Below are 8,553 nucleotides of genomic sequence, written 5' to 3' on the forward strand. Positions count from 1 at the left end.
TTTAGAGAAATATTTGTGAACTTTGTCAAATTTACTTTTGTGAATACAAATGTAAGATAATTTCATTGGCAAATATAAATGTTAAATATTATATCTAAATGTTAAATGTTATATATAAATGTAAAAAATACATGTCCTGATTCTAAATATTTAGCTACGTTTCTAAACATTTAGTTTACATTCTAAATATTTAGTTTATATTCTATATATTTAGCTAAGATTGTAAATATTTATAATCAAAGCTAAGAAAGATGGTCCGATGACGTCTAACTTTATGATGTCATTAGACTACAAGAAGAAGAAGAAGAAGAAGAAGAAGAAGAAGAAGAAGAAGAAGAAGAAGAAGAAGAAGTTGGCGTCGTAGATGTCGAATGTCGACAGAACTGTCGGTGAACAGTCAAGCGCTTGTTTTTGTAAACACATGCTGTACAGTTGCCATGACAACTCGTCCAGAGGAGCCAGAGGCAGCAGTGAAGTAGTTCTAACATGTCCACCAGGGGGCGACGGGCGACCCTAAAATACTGACGCTACTGCTACTGTGGCCTAGCAGTGTTGCCAATTCCGCTTGTTATAAGCGACTTTGGGCTTGTTTTTCTGTAAAGTCGCTTGCAAATATCGTCAGTCAGTCGCGGGTTGTGGGTTTTGGGCTTGTTTTCTAAAGTGCAGTTGCTTGTTTGGGCTTTGCTCCCTGTATGAACCCCTACTGATTCTCTCTCAACTCTCCACAATAAAGCCAAACACGATCGCGATAATTTGTCCTTTCCCAGTTGCAATGATTGACAGCGAAACTATAATGTACTCAAACATGGTACATCTATTAAAGTTGTTTTTTTCTACTTGTCATAGATCATAACAAGTTGTTTTGTTAAGCAATTAAGTGTCTTTAGTTCACATGCTGACTAAAGACATGCTGGTTGTACAGTGCTCACTGGTGTGGAGTGCTTTGTGTGTGTGTGTGTGTGTGTGTGTGTGTGTGTTTTGGTTGAAGAATAAGTCATTGTGTGACAAGCCAGCTGTCATATGTCTCTCCTCCTTGACTGGACCACAGCACCTGTCCTCTCCTTACTCTCTCTTCTGCATTATGTCTGTCCTCATCCAGAAGTGGGACGGACACCCTACCCTCCTCAGTTTATGTGGTTGTATCACTGCTGCTATCTTGTGCAGAAATAATGCAGCTATGTTTCCCCCAGGGTGTTTTTAAGATAATGACAACTCATTAGGGAATATTCCTGGAGTGGGGAAAGTCCCTGTCAACTTCTTTACCATCTTAAACCATTCAAGCATCTTGAACAGCTCGGACAGACATTTACATAATGTAAGAAAAACAATCTTACAAATAGGAGCCAAAGTGTTTCAAAAGTTTGTGGAAGTATCAGTTTAAATCAAAGTCTTTACAGAGGGCATTTGTAAAAACAAGCTAGCACCCCTGTTGGATGAGATTTGTTAAGTACAGATAAGAGCCCATTACAAATGTCAACTCAGTTACAGTACTTGTGTATTACCAGTAAAATAAAAGTATTGCTTGTTTAAAAAGAAAAAAAGCCTTTCATTTATATACTTTAATATCATTTTGATAACCATTTGTCATTTAACTGTTGAACTGAATCTAAGGGTATAGGTTTATTATCAATGATTGTTTTGGTTAATTAATCTACTGAGGTTTATATATTTTTATTTTCTGCTTGTTAAAATTCAAATACAATGAAACATATCTAAACAATGGTCCAAAAACCTCTGAATTATTTTATTTGCAGTATTATTAATTTTACCAGAAGATCTCAATTCCCACATTTTGAGAGACTGACTGATATTATTGCATGAAAAATTCAACAACTTATCAGGATACCAATAAAAAAAAAGAAGAGGATTCAGCTTTGATTTCACTTTCTGTGAAGTTCTATCAACAGTTATTATCGGGTTTTATAAAAGTCTTTTTAAACACCCCTAGATGTAATTCCTTAACTTGGGAGAACCCTGTCAAATTGGAGGAGAAAAACAAGGTACTCAAGAACAGTAAATCTACTTAAAAATGGGACCTGGAGCGCATTTTTCATTACACTATTGACAAATATAACAGTCAAGGCAACATGTAATGATTCTTTTATTTAAAGTCAAATGGCCACTCTTATTGATGGTGGTGTTACTTCTTTGGTGTGAGGATCAATTGCAGTTGGGTCTAAAGAGGAAAACAAAATAAGAATATTAACATCATAACCTCCACTACAGGAACAAGTGCAGGGGGAAGATATATTTCTGTGGTATGAAGCTTTGAAACGTCACCTTGAGCTGCAGGTTGGTTCTCTTGAGGAACTGGATCTCTTCCACGTGCTTCCTTTCTTCAATCTGTTGCCTTTCAGTTTCTCGTTTTTCAATGGCATTACATTGAGACTTGAGTTCGTTCACTTGCTTCTTCAACTCCAGTTTCTCATCGTCAAGATCAGTAATCTAGGTGTTGGAAGTTTATTAAAATGCAGGATCAGTGATGTTAAGACCAAACATTATTTTAGAGGAATGCTTCCCTCTGCTGGATACTAAACCGAATAGCATTCGATAGTTATTCCTTCAGTGGCAAATACTGTATATACTCTATCGATGGATGCCAATATTGGCAAACATTCCACATTTGTATGCTATCTATTGTTGCTAAACACAACAAAAAAGTGAATGTCCTTACTTTTTTCTCCATGTCAACCTTTCCCTGCTCTGACTGAAGGGCTTTCCTCATACCAAAGGTTTTCATACAGAGTCTGGTAGACAGCAATAGTCATTTGAATCTCATCTCTGACCCGCGAGAGCAGCAGGCCGCTCTCAGCACACTTGATGGTCACCTGTCTGATGAGCTCATCTTAAAGAAACAGAAAATGAGTAAATGCAACAGTAACATATTTGAGGAGTAAAATGTGCTTTCAGTGGTATACAAAATGCTTCAGAAGAAAGCTGTATGGCAATGAAATTTAAGCCATGTGTACACAAAAAACTGGTTCAAATTCTTGTTCTTTGATCCTCAATCCTTGTCAACACAATAGCCTCAGTGATCACAAATATCAGAGCCTCCTTCTCACCAAAGCACTGAGGATAGAGCTCCCTGCGGACAGGGCAGATTCCTGTCTGTCTGGCCTGCCTTTGGTGCAGCTTTGTGTCCAGCAGCTCCTCCAGGTCAATAACATCTGTTCTTGTAGGAGGTGCACTGGACACTTGCTGCACCCACAGCTGGGTTCCTTCAGTCCATTCCCTGCAATAACAGAAGTTTAGATAAACTGAGTGGATTGAACTTAATGAATGACACACTGTAGATGGATGCAACTGTACCTGGGTGGAAGGATGGCGTTTAGGATCTCCTCATCTTTCTGCTTGATGGTGTCAGTAGAGGTGGGTTTTGATTTTGGAGGTGGTGGAACAGGGGTAGACCATTCCCCCACCTGCTGTGGACTCACTTTTAAAGGGCGCCCCTGTTGTGAAAAGTATTTCATGTTACACAATGAATCAACTTTCTTTGCCTGAAATACATGATACAGTATATTCATCATCATTTAATAACTTTAAAAAGCTTTGGGGATTGAAAGATGTTGGTAAAAAACATAGAAACAGCAGCCATTATAGCAGGAATATCTAAACTTATTATTATCTTAATAATAACTTTGACCACTAAACGTCGGTTAAACTCGGCTGGTGTTACTAAACTTACCTTTGGTGATTTTCTGTCAGTGCTTTTCCTGATCAAAACTGGATGGTCGTATTTGAGGAGAGATTCGGCTGGTGGAATTTATCTTTTTCAATCTGATAATTTTAACTAAATAAAAGCAGAGACTCTTTGGTCTGTGATTCAGCTACAGGGATATCGCTGCTATTTTGAAGGATGCTATTCTTGCTCACTTTTTGTGTTGTCATAGCAACAGCGTCCCAGCGTTGCTTTTCAGTCTGACCGTCTGGACTCAGTGGTTAGATTAATATTTAGTAAGTGGTTTTGTATCTTTTTTTTTTTTTTTTTGTCAATGCGCCACACATGCATGCTTGTCAGCTCATGTTTCGAGTATTATGTTGCATCGTTTATTTTTTTGGTATAATAATGTTATTTAAAAAAAAAACACTACAAAAGACGACAGCTAATGACAATGTTCGCTTTTTTATTATTATATAACATTCTTAAACGTTTGTTAAAAAGAAATATATATTTAATTTGTTCTCAAGTAACCGAGAAATAACACACGGAAAGATCTGTAGCCTACTCAATATAATCTATTAGTTTTTAATCAAAGGCCTATATCGTTAGCTTATTAAATTTCATCTGTTCTTATCTGGTCACACTTGTTCTTACCTGGACTTACTTTTTCTAAATTGGACTCACTTGTTCTCAACTGTTTTTTACCTGTTCTCAGCTGGAAATACCTGTTGTCACCTGGACACCTGTTGTACAGAGAAAACATTTTTCTCCCCGTCTTTACCCAGACTTTTTCCTGCCAGCTGCCTTAAAAAACTGTCCACAAGAAGTCAAGGTGAGCTCAGGTGGTAACTCAGCAGCATATTTTCAAGAGGGGGTGATGACATTTACATCACTTGACCTGCACACGACTGTTACAATCTCCATGCACATGATGAATTACGTTTTCTGTAATTCTTTTGATATTGTGATTGGGTTGAACCACAAGTAGCATTGAGATAAAAGCAAAATAGGCCACCAAAGTATCAGACTCTGTTCTGCTTCATTCTCTTGATGTCCTAATGTTACAGCTCTGACTGTCTCAAAGTTTGCTTCTGATAAATCTGAGAATTTCTTCTCAGAGACCGTGAGCACACCTGCAGACTAACAATCTCTAACTACAAGTATGTGATCATGAAACTTCAAACCTGTTTTTAGAAAATTATCCGGAAAGAGATTTTTTGTGTTTCATTGAGAAAAAAAATGCTGTCACACAGGAGTTTCAAACAGCTCGTACAAAACCCAGAAATCACAGCATCACGGCCTAATATCATGCAGAAAACAGACTTTTTAAAAGAGAGATAGATATGTCTGAGCGGGCGAGTGAGCTCTGATTAGACTGTAGAGAGGAGGGGGCAACATGTGTTTTAAGAGTAACACATGCAATCTCCCCAACAAAGAAGAAGTGAAGGAGGAGGAGGGGGAAGAGGAAGAAGAGCAAGGGTAAGAGAGGAGAGAGGTAAGAGGAGAGGAAAGGAAAGGAGAGGGGAGGAGAGGAGAGAAGAGAAGTGAAGAGGAGAGGAGAGGAAAGGAGAGGAGAGGAGAGAGGAGGAGAGAGGAGAGGAGAGGAGAGGAGTTGTAAGAGCTGCAAAAACTTCTTTCAGCCTAATGAAGCTGTTGTCTGGTGGGGGATTCAGAGGGGGGGTCTGGACGTGATTTGTCATACAATCTGAATCTTTAGGAGCTGCAGTTCAGAGACCTCCTCTCCATATGTCTGCTTCGTTTGCATGTGAAAGCTTGGTGTGTGTGTGTGTGTGTGTGTGTGTGTGTGTGCGTGTGTGATCAAATATTTGATCATTTTAAACATTGTTGTTTTGGAAAAATAGTTTCTGAAACTTTTATCACACAAAGGCTTGAAATTGAATAAAAAGGATAACGAGAGAAGCTTTTTTTGGTGACGCACTCCTGTGTCAGATTATTGAACAATGTCATCGGGCTTTCACACTTGCAGAAAAGCCCAGAGAAACTCCTGATAGTTCCAGGAGGAGCTTTATGTGTGTGAACTGCAAACAGCCAAATGTTTCAAACAGACTTTACCCGGACTCTCTCCTGCCAGTCCCCTGGTATATTTTCCTGCATCAAGTCCGAGTGAGCTGATGTGAGAACGCAGCAGGATATTATCCAGAGAATTCACGTTGAGCCAATAGGAGGGGGGAGTGACGTCTATAACTTCTGATTGGAGTTGGTGCATACTATATGTGAACACTATATTAAACTGCTGCATTATGTTGTCTTTCCGTAAGTGTTTTCTTATCCTCTCTTTAGTTCATATTGTGATTCTGTTGAACTACACGTAGCATTGAAATATTGTAATTACAGCGTTGTTTGGGGGACTCTTTTGCTTTGTCTGCAACTTCCGCATCGTTTTTTTCACATAACGTCTTCCCTCAGAACTTTTTGCATTTGTAGTATGTGTATGTGTTAATGTCAGCTGTAACCATGGTGTCTATAGGCTGTGGCTAAATGGCTATACGTTGGAGAGGGTAATTTATTACATGTGAGTTGAGTTAGGTTTTTAAGGTTCCAGATGCTAACTTGAAGATTGACAAGGAAAAAGTGTGATTTATTATATGGATGTATTTATTTATATATTTTTATGCAAGCCTGAGATGTAACTTGGGTTAGAGGACTTTCTGCACCCGATAAATCTGCAAAACACGAGACAATGATGACACCGATAGCGATACGTCTTCTTCTTCTTAACCTCCACTATTGTATTGAACAGTACACAGATGGGCTAAGTGGCTGAAGGCTTGAGTTAGAACTAATGCAATAGAGCTGAACGCCAGACCTCGTCAAATACATTTGCATCTCAACCGTAGACTGTAAAAAGCATGGACAGCGCAACACTGTGCCTCAAGTGAAGTCAGAACCTTAAGAGATCCCCCCGCAGACTGGCTGCAGTAAGGCTCATAAGCTCTGCATCCTCCATGTTAACAGATGGGACATGGGTCAAACAAAAAAATCAAAATACACAAATATTTCACAAACATGGTATCTGTTATTATAGTTCTTCTTAAAGCTGACTTATATCTAAGTGTAAATTTTTCTGGCAGATTTAATTCAATGCTATAAAAAGGGTGATATCACCATGATGGACAAGTGTGTTGACAAACAAGGCTCCTGCAGCGCTGTGTGCACACTTTCAATTCAGTCATTGAACTTTGAGCAGGACATCAATTCTGCAGCTCCACCAGCTGATCTCTACTGCACAGACTCTGTCTCCAAATGCACAATGTGTCAGTGCTTGTCATGGGGGTATTTTGGCTTCATTTCTGCACAACAGGAAGAGGGGGGTGCTGTTGTCTATCTTTATATACAGTCAAAGGTCTCAACAGAAAGATTTCCTCACTTCAGTTCCGTTCAGTCGATCTTCGGCATGAGGGAGCAGCAGAATGTTTCTGCACGAGCCGTCAGTTTAAAGAGCCTTGATCAGAACAAAGAGCCGAGTCTCGCTCCATATCTCCATAAGGAGGAGGATGAAGATGATGATGATGATGCAGCTGGAGGTGGGGGGGGGGGGGTCCTGACACCGACACTGAGGTCGTGACCTGATGGCTCTCTGCAGACATCTGTAGCTGCTGCACATTCCCTGACACCACCATCGACCAATCAGCGCCTTGTAATAATGTACGACCTGCAGTCCTGAAGCCACACCCCTCTGACACACACACACACACACACACACACACACACACACACACACACACACACACGCACACACACACACACACACACACACACAAGGAGCCTCATCAGCATGCATGGCTGTGGTCCTGGTCTGGCTATGACCTGGGTGGGGGGGTCAACTGATGTATGGAGGGGTCTTTGTTTTTGAGACACTAAAGAAGAAGAAAACAGAGGAGCGAGCAGGAGGAACTTCCTCTCACATAAATTCATCCAAACACTGAAACCTCCTGCGCCACAGACCTTCCCCTCCCTACGTGCAGGAGCTGCTCCAAATGAAATGCTGCTTTAGATTCTGTGTGTGTGTGTGTGTGTGTGTGTACATATATGTGTGTGTGTGTGTGAGTATTAAATAGGAAGGCTGACTAGTATTATAGTTTTTCATGGTTTGTAAACAGTGTTTTTGTCTGTCTGAATGTTTGTGGTTTAATTTTTGTCTTTTTTAGACATTTTTTGAAGAAAAAAAAAGTTTCATATTCAAATGTTTTAAGTTCATGTTAGTGCCTGTGCACCCAAACACTGAGAGGATCATTGTTGAAATACCCCTGAGATGTGATGAAGGTTAATCTGGGCTGACTTGACACTTCCTAAAAGAACACATTCTGTTTGTATATACCATAGCAGCAGCAACAACCTGTTCACCTGACCTGTTAATAATGAGGATAGGAGCAAACAGAAAGAAAGAGAAAAACATCTGGTAACAGAATACAGATAAAACAACAACCTAAAGAGCCCTCTGCTGGACAACAACAACAACACACACTCTGAAAACGCTACTAGCCTACTACATGTACCTACCTCAACATTAGAAGTTGGTTGTCTCTAAAAATTAATGATATTCCATCTTTTGAGACTTATAGTATTCTCTATTTTATGGATAATTTAAACCCTTCAATTTCTGACATGGTAAATGTTATTTTACTCATGAGTAAATATCATATTCACTGTAATAAGTGGAGAAACAGCAAACCCTCAATTTTTTTTTCTTATCTCTGAAAAAAATTAAATCTAGCAGGATTGCTAGAAAGATTAGTGCTGACTTGTCGAAATTCTTCATTCTTCTTGTTGAATGTTTTTGTCCTTGCTCCAGTTTGTTGTCTGCCTGATGTATACTTTTGGAAAAGTTTGATTTTTATTTATTTTATATATATAATCCCCCCTAGTCTTGA

At 39.3% G+C, this 8,553-nt stretch overlaps 1 pseudogene; it reads right to left on the reverse strand.

The window, feature by feature from the left end:
* Positions 1 to 1,661: 1,661 nt before the first annotated feature.
* On the reverse strand, positions 1,662 to 3,763 carry LOC132978645 (axonemal dynein light intermediate polypeptide 1-like; annotated as a pseudogene).
* Positions 3,764 to 8,553: the final 4,790 nt, after the last annotated feature.

This window comes from Labrus mixtus, chromosome 1, assembly GCF_963584025.1.
Source record: "Labrus mixtus chromosome 1, fLabMix1.1, whole genome shotgun sequence".
Lineage (NCBI taxonomy): Eukaryota > Metazoa > Chordata > Actinopteri > Labriformes > Labridae > Labrus > Labrus mixtus.